Below are 12,115 nucleotides of genomic sequence, written 5' to 3' on the forward strand. Positions count from 1 at the left end.
CACGGGAATAGGACAAAAGTACCTGTGCTTCCTATTTGCATTGTTAAAGTGGAACGCTAAGAGACAGCAGGAAATAAAAATGGAGATAAGTCACATCCCCACACAGGTTGCCTTTCTTTAAGTGCAAGTGCCTTTAAAGCTATAAATAACACATGCTTAGTTAGCAAGCAGTGGAAACAAGCGTGTGAATGCAGCCATGTGTGCTCACACACATACACACACACCCCCACCATCTGAATTTTCCCACCAACAACTGTGACAGTTGGCCCAGATCACAGCAGTGACATGCTGCCAACAGACTGATCAACCTCACAGCAGACTAAATTAGAAATACATTTTCACAGATTAAATTTCAGAGGACGGTGATGCCACTTTAAACTCCATTAGATTCTGCTCCTTGCAATCCTTTAAACAAACACAAAAGCTAGCAAACCACCCCCCTCCATCCCCTTCACCCACTTGCTTTGCCAGAAGTCCCAACAGGATGGAAGCTCCATATTGGACCAGAGTCAAGACAGATAAATTAGCAAGCAGTCTAAAGCTACCACTAGCCTAAAATCTCACAGAAGAGAAGAAAAAAAAGAAGTCACATCATGCTGCATTAAGGTGAGAAAGCCTCAGCAGGAAGCTACGGGTGGCGTTGACCAGTGCTGCTCGCAAATGCAATGGAGACCTCAGAACCACAAAGGAGAACTCAAACACAAGCTTTGAAGGCTTCAATCCACTAGATAAGACTTTTGCAGACAAGACCTATCTGCAACAAATGCACACTCTTTCAGCAGGTCATGGGACAAAACAACAGCAAGAGGCATTGTTCATCAAGGATGAAACAGTGACTGGCTATGGGGATAGGGGGGCACCTGCCAAAACAGAAATATACCACGAGAGCTAATATGACAACTGGGAGACTGAACTGAAAGATGCTATCTTCAGTACATGACTTGGGACACAGGGCCATGGAAAGTCCCAAGAAAAATGACCACTCAGGTAAGGTCTCCGTCTTTAGCTTAATCAGGACAGTCAGCTGTACCTCACCACCTAAGATCCCCAACTCTGACATGCCGGCTCACAGACGCACACCAGTGATCCCAGACACACACCATAGAGCTCCAGCCAGGCTCAGTCACCTGTTACTGTGAGACAATTTGGGTATCTCTCTGCACAACTTCTGCTGCCTCGTCTGCACTTGGTTTGCAGAGTGGAGGAGGTCACCTGTTTTAATTATCACCATGGGAACAATCCGGCTCCTGGGGCAGCTGAGAACAACAGCAACCCCTCCACCCCCTGTCAAATGAAAAGCCTCACTCAGATTGAACAACAAAGGACAGTGAGTAGGTAGAGAAGGGGAATTTCCAACCAGATTTCTCCTCTTACAGGAACAAGTACTCAGGCAAGTTAAGCACTTCTTCAGTTTATAGTCAGACAAAACAAAAGAGGATGGGGAGGTCTTAAGAGAGCCACACAAAAACCCATTCAATGTAACAGAGTGCTAAGCATAAAAGAAATTTCCTTTCGCACTATTACCAGCCTCATTTTATGGTCTTTACAACCATGAACCTGAATGCTCCTGCTGCAGATAGAGTCAAACTGCTGAGAGCTGAAATTCACACAATATATTCAAGTGTAGCACCAGTACATTCGTCTAGCTGCTGCTCGGTGTGCAGTGCTACAGCTCATTCTTTTAATGAGACTGTCCCCCTAGGCTGCTGCAAGACTCCTACCTCGAAGACAGAGGAACGTGAGAAAATCTTCTGTCTTGGGCTTCCTTTTGGAGAGGTCAGAAATCTGAGTGGCAGGAGGGGGTAACAACGGCTCCACTATCTTTATTGGAGTTGTGCTGGGACTGTTTGGCTGGGACTGAGCAAACTTCCTTTGTGCTTGCAGCCTTGGCCTGTGGAAACAAGAGAATATCAGAAGCACGTTAGACAGAACTTGCAAGAGACACGTTAGAATGTAAAAATCCACTGTGTTTTTTTTTAAAAAAAAAAAGGAAGAAAGAAGGAAAGAAAGAAAGAGATCTGAATCCATCTCCCACCACACCTGAGTCACTTGCAAAGACAGTATTTTATTTGCTTTACCCTTTGGTATCTTCTGCAACAATTTGGAAAAACAGAAAGGGAACATCTTGACTATAAAATCTGTTACATTTATTTCATATGTTCCAAGTATTTTCTTGCACATCACACAATTACCACTTACAATTCACTTATTTGGAAATTAAATCTGTATTTTGCACCATGAAAATACCTTTATTTTTAAGTGTTAGTGTTCTTTGCTTCTTGTTTTTAATTAATTTACAAATGAGGTTTATTTCAGCCCCATTAAGATTTTAATTTATTCCAATCTGCTAGAATTTAATTTACATGGTAAAATACATAATAATAGATAAGGTATCTATGTTAGTGTCCAGTTCTACAAAAACAAATCAAAACTTTTAGGGAAAGGTATTTTTGACAGGGAAAATATCAAGTGAAAGCCATTAGATTTTTGTTCCCTTGGCCACAGCCTAGAAGACAAGGGGCTCCGGTGTGGGGTTAAGTAGTATACGTGACAAATTTGTAAGAATGAAGGACGTGCACCGAGTGAACTTGTCTCAGTCCTCGTACTGGGCAATGGCCTGACACTCTCTGGTAAGTTTTAGAGCATGCCCTGGTACGGCTATAGGAAATGAACAGATGTAGGTGGTTTTGGCAGTCACGCTGCAAATTATAATATTATTTCAAGCCTATCTGAAGGCTCTGATTAACTGCTAGGTGGCAATGAATATGATTTTCTTTAATACGTCTAGAACGCAAATTGGTATTAGGGAAACCGCTTTGGGGCAGGACAGATACCCGGAGGGGGTCTCGCTGGGAACCTGACTCAGCTCAGCATTTAAGAACATGCTAATTTCTCACTTAAGCAACTGGGATTCTAATTATGATCTTTATTACAGCTTCAAAAAGGAGAGAAGCTACTGAAAGAACTTAAAACCTCATTGAGAAAGGATGCAATTTTATGTCATTTTCTTCCCTAATAGCACAGTATTTACATAATGTCAAACTGAAACACATATCATATAACACTGAAGGAAAAGCCAGGTCTTGTCACTTCATGGCAGGCTTGACTGTTATGACTTAAGGAAAGCACAGTTATTGTTCAGTATGGATGAAACACAATTGGCAAACCTCCTCTTTTTCATGGATATTAAACTGAAATAGTTGGGTAAGAAGAGGTTTGTTACTGTATTTTAAACTTCCACGGTTTTGTGGCTAAAATAGAAAAAAAAATAATAATCCCAGCAGCATTTGTATACATATATACAGATCCTCTAATGACAACAGAGAACAAAAGCAGCATCAGCAATTTTCTCCCTAAACTCCACATAAAATTGTCTGTGTCCTCACTATCCACTTCCCACCTGGAAACAACAAAAAACACTAGTCATTCTTACAGCTCGTTTTCATCTCCGCAATGGCAAATACAGCATGGTGCTTACAACTTTTTTTATCACGGTGCTTATAATTTCTGAACTGGAAATGAAAGACGATTGAACACATATACTTCCTTGTACCTATGAACAATTATCTTTTCAGAATGAAATATAAAATTACCCAGATTGCAAAGCTCTATTCCTTCAAGCAGTTGGAATACTCCCGCACAGGATGAAAGGGATTTTAATTTCAACCAACTACATTTCTATCACCAAAACCACACATGCGGACAGAGAAAAACGCTTTGTGTTGGATTCTGTTCTGCACAAAATGTACGCTCTCTTGCCAAAACCCAGACTATAAAGGTTAGGAAGCAACCCTGCCTGCTGCTCTCATCTGCACAGCGAATCTTCCCCATCGATGTGCTCCCTCAGCTTGGCTGTTAAAACCATTTGCTATACACTCACCGCATCTCTGAAACTACCTGCTCAAAGGTCATGTGATCAAAGATAAGCAGAGAGGAGGAATCCACAGGCACCACCACCCCCCAAAATGTAAAGGTTAAGTCTGTTTCATGGTTCAATATTAACCCTTTGCAGCAAGGCTCTGCCAGGTCTGTTTGCAGCATCCCTATTATTGGTCCCTAGAGCATTGGAAGAGGATTAGGGAACGACTTGTAAGTTTGGCATAGACATGAAATGAATTAGTGAATTGAAAATACTTCTGGTTTGATCTGTCTTTGAAAATACACCCTCTGCTAGCTGTCCTTCCCCAGTACAAACAATTCCCTACTCGTGCTCGCCCACTTCCCGCAGGGGCACGTGGTCTGGCCTGGCAGCATCACCAGTTCCTCACCAGCCACATGCTCCCCAGGAGCTCTTCATTTCAGTGAGGCCAGTGCAAATGCCAGACATTCCCTCTACTCGGCTTCAGGCTATGACCAAGAACCGCTGAGCTTCCTGGGAAGGCTGTGGAGACTTGTTGCTATATGGTCAGATGAGTCAGAGACGCTTCTCCTCTCACAGCTCTGTTGATGTTTGCTGTACTTCCTCCTGCTTGGTTTGAGCTCACTGGTGCCACAAAACCAGGCCTGCTCCTTATGAAATACCCATTTTTTTAGTAAAACCCTGGGCAGTTACAGGATGTAAGCATCACCAACTTGATTTACAAAAAGCTAGTAAACCAAAGGCACCCTTTGTGACTGCAGCATCCTTTAGGTTTCTGCAACAACTACTGTTCTTTGCATGGATAGGCATGTGCTCCACAGGACTCTATTTCAATGCCTGAGGGTGTAAAGAGCAAGCCACGAGCAAGAAACAAGCTATTCTGTAGCTACAACACATCAGGATGAGGCACCAAGGTTAGGAGCACCAAGGTTAGGAAACAAAACCCAAGCTTTTAAGTGGCCTTCGCTCCACATTTGTGTAAAGATTACCAGTTTCAAAGGTGGGCCAGCAAAGGAAAACCATATGCGTTTCAAAACACGCGCAACAACTTAAAACTGCTTCCTTATGAAGGAGTATATGCATCTTAATAACCTCGTATGTCCCCGTGAAAACCTCTAGAAGCATAAAACCAATTATTCTGGGTACGGTTTCACATTACACTTAATCCAATATAAACACGAAGCTGCTGCCAAAAAAGGAGGTGGACCCCTCCACTATGGTTACATTAGATCAAGCATAGCAGCCCATCGTACTCACTTATGCGCTACTTCTGAGCAAGGCAGAATAGGTAAGGAAGCAATAAAGTTCTCAAAAAGACATTTTGTGTGTGATATACACGTAAGACCACCAATATGGCTTTGCTCTTTGCTTGCTAATGCAACTATTTCTGCTGGAATGACCTATTTGGCATGCATTTGGCAATGGAAGACAGAGTGGCACGAGTGGCAAAAAGAACAATAAAAATGCTGTTTCTGTCCTCAAAATAAATTGCTTGCTCTGTCCTCATCAAAAGGGTATATACTACCTAAGACTTGCAAATATGCAAACAGAAAAAGCTTGCAAGAAGTAAAAACGATGAGGGAAGAACTCAAAATAATACCACATCTGAACACCCAACATGCAGCCAGAAAAATCCAGACTATTTAAAAATAAACAGTAATTCCCCTTCCCTCAACAGAACATTATTTTCATTCTACTGCTTTTGAGAGACTTTGAACACTTACCTATGACATGTTCAAAAAAGCCTGAGCCTAAGGAAGCCTCACCTCCTTTTGGTATGCTTCTCTTCCACTGAACTAACTGTTTAGGTCCGAGACAGCAAATTACAGCCAGAGACTAAAACTTCACCACAAAAATATCCCACATGTACAAGACTAGGCCGGAAAACATTTCTCTACAACGCAAAATATACTTTTCTAGACTGGAATTTATTTTTGGTTTAATATTTTAAAAAAATTGCACTACAGTTTGTGTTAGCTAAAAATACTTCAGAAATGTCTTTTAAAATAGAATATCCTAGCACCATTCCTTTAGCTTGAAGGACAGGACATGTTTAGGAAGAAAACACCTACTACACAAAGGCTGTCTTTTCTTTGCGAAGCAAAGCTCAGGCTAGTAATACCAGTCTGTGTTAAATTTAGTAAACATTAATACTCTAGATAACAGCGCATGCTGTGTTAGCTACAAACCAAGTATTAAGTTATCAGTATGAGAGATTTCTTTGTACATTGGTACAAAAATCTGACTGTTTTCAGTTTATAACTCTATATCTCTTAAGTGAAAGCAAAGGTAAGTACTACAAAACACACACAAAGAACAATATGCACAACTGAATTGATAATATACATGTATTCATACTAATCTGTTTATAACAAATTCCAGGGTTGAAAGGTTGCCCTCATATGAAGCATCTCAACTGGAAAGAGATTTGTAAAACAAAATATCTTTTTCAAACTTTCTCTAATCTCCAGCAATCTGCAGGTTTTCACAAAACTTCCTGCTTGTTATATATACTATAGTATTTGCTTGTTGGTTGGTCTCACAACCTTTCGCTTGTTCCTTGAACTTCACTTTTACCTTCATTGTTTCCTGCTTTCCTACTGCCTGGTGTTTGCCCTCCTCCTTTATAACGGCACCACTAGAGTTAGATTTCCAAACTCCATAGGAACTGTAGCTTAAGTAGCTGATTGAGTGTCACCATTTTCTGATTAATTCCCATTTCCCTTTTCCATACAGTGTGTTTTTTACTTCCTGAGCTGTCAGCAAGCAGCCTGCAAGCTAATGCAAAGGAATTTAAGCCTCTCTCTTTCTAAAAGCAGTCGTCAATACTTGGTTACTTTGCTTTCCTCGCTTCTCCTCTTGAGAAACTGCAATGCAAGTTTTTGTAGATATTTACTTTCATCACATTAAAATCGCTACTACTAACTAGCAGCGATGAGCTGCTATTTCACCAAACACTGCATAGATAGTTAGGGATACAGACTCACTTACAGCCTGATCTAAGGTAAACTGTTGAGGATCCATCCTTTATCAAAACACATCTTTAAGCAGGGAAAGTATGGGTTTCTTTGTTATTGCTCAGTCAGGCTCTGCAGTTCCCAGTTCTCTTTCAGTATTAGGATTCTCAATCTGGGCAACAGAAATTCAATGCACTGTATATTCACTTTTCTCCATTCAGGGGTTTGTCCTCACACTGATACAGCTGAGCTAAGTTCTGTGGGACCTTTCCCACATTGCTGTCTCTGCCTGACCATCCCATACAGCTAAACATAGCCACAGCCAAGCATTACAGCTGTCCTTCCACCAGCCACTAGGGCCCATTACAGGGAGGGCTCTGGCACGGACAGGCGCTCTACCTCACCACTTTTTGCTTTTGCACTGACCGCTCTGTGCTAATATCAGTATAGTTTCCCCTCTGCTGTGTACCTGGGTTATTTATTTCCCTTCTACAACACTTTGCTGGCTTGGCAAAATAGTTAGCTCTGAATTTTGCTTGTCCCTACCTCCATCTGGATCAGGTTCAAAGCACGCCATCTTTTGCTCTCAATAGAGCTGATACACAGCTTACAGATTTGGTTTAATGGCACTGTACAACACAACACTCTGTCTAGCGCACAACATGCCTGTATACAAAGATTCATTTGTGTTTGCAGGTTTAGTTATCAAGGTAAACACACCTGTAAGCGATAGGCTGTAGATGATGTTCTGCCCTCATTTAAAAAAAAAAAAAAGTAGTTTTGGCTTTAATAGCCAGGCATCTGCTGCAGATAAGATTATTATTGAGCATTTAATTTCCAGCTCAAACAACATCAGCCATGTGACAGGCACTTCTAGGCAAGCCCAAGGTGAGCATGCAAAGGTATCATTCTTCACAGGACAACCAGGAAATCCTCATCACTACTGCATGCGCCAGTGGGAAGCACAGCTAAGCCATATTTCACCCTTTCACTCCTAAGAACAAGCCCAAGATGTTCACTCCAAACAGTAACCTTCTCGAGGATCACCAGTTCATGAGAACAGGACTCCAGAATTCAAACCGACAAGCTGTCTACATCAACGCTGCCAAAACTTAAAACAATCTTCCCCCTGCCCCGCCCTCCCCCCCCAACTGTGAGGGTAAACATTACTTGGATAAGCAAACAAGTGGGGGGATGGGGGGGGGGAAAATTGCTCTCAAAATACAAGGAGATCTTATTTGCTGTCCCTGGAGCACACCTGACTGCAAGCATCAGCTCCAGTAGTACTAGGCAGTGTTTCTATCTGTATGTATTCACATACTACTGCAACCACTGTGTCCCGTTACATCAGCTGAACAAACGGCATCACACCAAGAACAAAAAGCAGGTGCACAAAGGAGTCCTTTCAACTGCACTTCCTGTTGCGCATCCCCCTAAGCTTCTGGGGTAGTATCTTCTGCCTGTATCAGTGGTATCTGTTGCCCATTTCAACAACACGCCGGATCGGTTGCTACTGCCAGCAAGTTTGCAGTAGTGGAAATCAAGATTCAGTGATCATCTGTGTCTCCACAGCTGTTTGTTCCAGGAAGAACTAAAGGATAAGAGAACTGGTCACTCCCATTCAAGCACACACCAAATGCAGGTAACCTGTCCAAAGCCTGTGGTCACACTAAGAAATGACTCCTTCAAAATGTTTGCAAGATCATGTAATCCAAGACACAACCCAGACCTCTATTACTAGGTAAGAGTATAATTCTTAATCCTGTCATCTGATTAGAAGAATCTGAGTTAATTTTCAGTACATAAAACATTCCAGTAAGGTTGAATTCAACACTCTTCAGAAGTTATTTTTACCAAGCCCTTTATTCACTCAATCTTCTTTATCTTCTGTGATCCAAAATTTAAAATTTGGCCCCAATTAATAGCACAATTTTAAACCAGCCTTAAATTCTCAAGTGATCAAATCAAAGTAAAACACTAAGCCCATCTCCATTCAGTCCTTGATTGCTGACCCTAACTGGGCACATTTCCATAAATAACATTTCTTGCTCTAAAACTTCAGCCACAATGAATGGATGCACATCTTACTTTGTTGTTTCATTTGTTTGTGTTCATTTTAAATGGCAAACAGTTGGTTTCTGAGAACCTCCTATCCTGCAAACAATGGAAAGGTGCTTGGGAATGACATTTAATGAATGATAATTGAGCTAACCCATATACTTAACTACTAGTTCAAAGTACAGCTGGCAACTTAAACTTGTTTGCTAAAAACTGCTCAAATTCTCATTAATTGTGGAATCACCTATTTTTCCTGACCATGCTCACTGATCACTGAAGGCATTTGCAGTCTCCAAAACTGTCTCACTTCATGTAGTTTAGGAGAGATTGAGTAAAATCATTATACCCATTGAGTAAAATAGCTGGCTGTTAAAACAAGGTACAAGACAGCCTTGGGCAAAGCAGGAGTTCTTAAAAGCTGCTGGACACTGTTTAACGACTCCCCACCATGTTAACCGTGGAGAAACTGGACAACTCCAGCCACCACATATGAGCCTCACATATTCTCTGCCTCGCATATACAAGCAGCCACAATGACATAGGGACGCAGACCTTTCCTGCTAGACTGAGGACCAGACTCGACGGTATACAAGAATTTGTAGAAAACAAACACTGCACTCAGACTTCAGCTACGGATCCAGGCAGTTCAGGTGTTTCAGTGGTCTAGATAACCTTGAGAGGGATGAATCACACTAAGTACTAAATGCCCTGGGTTTTTGTCCTGAGATATTCATGGTGGCCAGGGAATTTTGATGCTACCCTGACGTAGTAGTAGGATTTCCCAGTGTGAACTTCAGTCCCCTCCATAGATTTCAGGATACACAGAAGCAAAGAGGAACAAGAAACAATGTAAAAAACCCAAACCCATAATTAGTCAAGCTTGCAGCCCGTCTCCAGGAGCACAGGGCTCCTCTCATCCTACTGCTACAACTGGATTTAGCTGGACCTTAGGCAGGAACAGTCTATCCTTATTGCATGAAATTTGCATCAGTGCTGTACTGTACACTGGGTCACAAGCTGTCATCATGTTCAGACCAAAACAGGACCCTGAGTTACCAAGGCGCAACTCCAGCACAATACAATTATGAAACCACACATTCACCTTCAAGCATCTCAACAATGGGATGCTTCCAGCCCAGCCTTCAGCAGCTGGAGAAAGGCTGGTTTAGATTTCAGTACATTAATTACCACCTAATACTCAAACACTTCTACCCATCCCATGCACTGGTGGCTGTAGCAAGCACAGGAGGGCTTATCAGCTGCTGTTCAGGGATAAAGAACAGTGGAGCATGATCAAATGAGGATATGGCAGCTGAATGAAGCTCCTGAGAAGCTGTTTTCCTACAGTTATCTGCCTTTGTTATCTGATCACACTATAGCAACTGTCCTACAGACTGTCCATAAATCCAGGTCCAAAGGCTTATTCCTCTGTAAGTGTAGGATCTGGACAATCTATTTCAGCAAGACAACGTCTCTTTTAAATCCACTTTCTCCAGGGCTGTTCCAGCTGAAATTGGACAGGAATTTTCTTCTCCTTCATACGGACATGTGGTGAGCCATACAAGGCAACAGATGGCAGAAGAGATCCTTCTGAATACTGGAGACAGGTAGTTCCACGCTTCCTTTGTCCTGCAATGGTTCTTAAAAGTTCCCATTTTGGAAGACCTTCATTTCCAGCTTAAGCGCACGAACACAGATGCTTTAACCTTTGACTGCTATGGACTGTACTCCAGCTGTGTCTACACTACAACCACGTTGCATAAAGCCACCCAGGCTAATTCTTCAAATTCATCAGTTCACATGGGAATCTAACAACAACGCTAGAGACTCCACTGTGGATCCTATAACGCTCCTCACAAGGTCCTGGTTATTGCTTCACCACCACAGCATTTAATTGGGTGAGCTCAGACATGCTCACATAAGCTACAAATGTGCATAGTAATGCAGAATAATCCCCACTGAGAAGGGACAATAAACAGGAATGTATGGCAGCAGTCCATTTTGGAGGGGGTTGTGTCCTGGATATATATCTCTCCTTGCTGTTCATTAGGCTATGCATGCTGCAGAGATCACTCACTAGAGAGCTTATGACACTAGAAAGGACAGACAAGTTGCCTCTACGGGACTAAGCTACAGTGCAAGTCACCACATTAGTGGAGATCACTACTGAGTGTCATTTAATGAGCACTTAGTTCAGCAGTAAGTACCATCAGATTCAAAAGCTTCTGACTCCTCCCCACAGTCCCTCCAGTGCAGTTTGCTTCTGCTCCTATGCCATGCTCTGGAGCCATTCTTCTTCTGCAGTGTTTCTCAACTCCATCTGCTACTTGGTTCTCTTCAGTGCAGCGTCCTGTAAGCTGCTTACCAAACACAGCTGAGCATGGATACCTACACAAGTGCTCGGCAAATGGAGACTTGGCTTACTGGTCCCTGCATCCAGAGATGGGGGCTCCTCTTCTATTCTAGTAGTGTGAACCACGACTCCTCAGCCTAAGCCAAACCAACCACCCCATACCAGCAAGTTTTACAGGAAGCACATCACCAAGGAGTGGCTACTCTAGGCTAGGCCTGTCATTTTATGCCATCCTATTGCACAAAGAGGAGCATCACTACATGGCAGAAAATTAATATGCAAAGCAGGAAAAAAACCTAAAGGAACTCATTCACATTTCAGTGTTTTTCAATAATCACTAGCAGACATCTGAGTAGGTATTATGCCCTGACAAACTTTTCATCAAGGAGAAAACCACAAAAATAAAATTAATTTTTCACATTAAACCCTGTCCCATGTGCTGGAAGTAAACAACGTGAACTCCACACTAGCAAACACCTTCCACACTGGGAGGAGGGTGTAATTTCCAGTTCACTTGCACGGTCTCCACCTACTGGCAAAGAACCAGCATGTCATGGACTCACTGCAGGTGGAAGAGGAAACTAATCCTCCTAGTTTTGGAAGCCTAGGGACAAAAACGGTCTCCCCTTCCACTTCACCCACTCTGCAACACCATGCTTCTATGTGTGCTGGATTACACGTAACAAGGACCTTATTACCTACCACAGATATTTTTTTCAGAATCCTTTTTGGCTTTACAAAAGCATTTCCCACCCTACGGACGAGAGCCTACAGAATGCTAAAACCTGCCCATTTTCATAAAACTTGAGTGTTTTCCCCTATTTAATTACACAGACATCAAAGGTACTTTTAGCACAGCCTATTGTGCAACTTCAATATTCTTCTAGT

At 42.2% G+C, this 12,115-nt stretch overlaps 1 protein-coding gene across 1 annotated transcript in view; it reads right to left on the reverse strand.

The window, feature by feature from the left end:
• The window catches only part of JARID2 (jumonji and AT-rich interaction domain containing 2), a 99,155-nt gene that overhangs the window by 64,095 nt on the left and 22,945 nt on the right, over positions 1-12,115 (reverse strand). Inside the window, exon 2 of the mRNA XM_086469572.1 lies at positions 1,722-1,891. The gene's annotated coding sequence lies outside the window, so the exon portion shown is untranslated. The remainder of the gene's footprint in view (positions 1-1,721; positions 1,892-12,115) is intronic.

Source organism: Leptosomus discolor, chromosome 8 (assembly GCF_034619465.1).
Source record: "Leptosomus discolor isolate bLepDis1 chromosome 8, bLepDis1.hap2, whole genome shotgun sequence".
Classification (NCBI taxonomy): domain Eukaryota; kingdom Metazoa; phylum Chordata; class Aves; order Leptosomiformes; family Leptosomidae; genus Leptosomus; species Leptosomus discolor.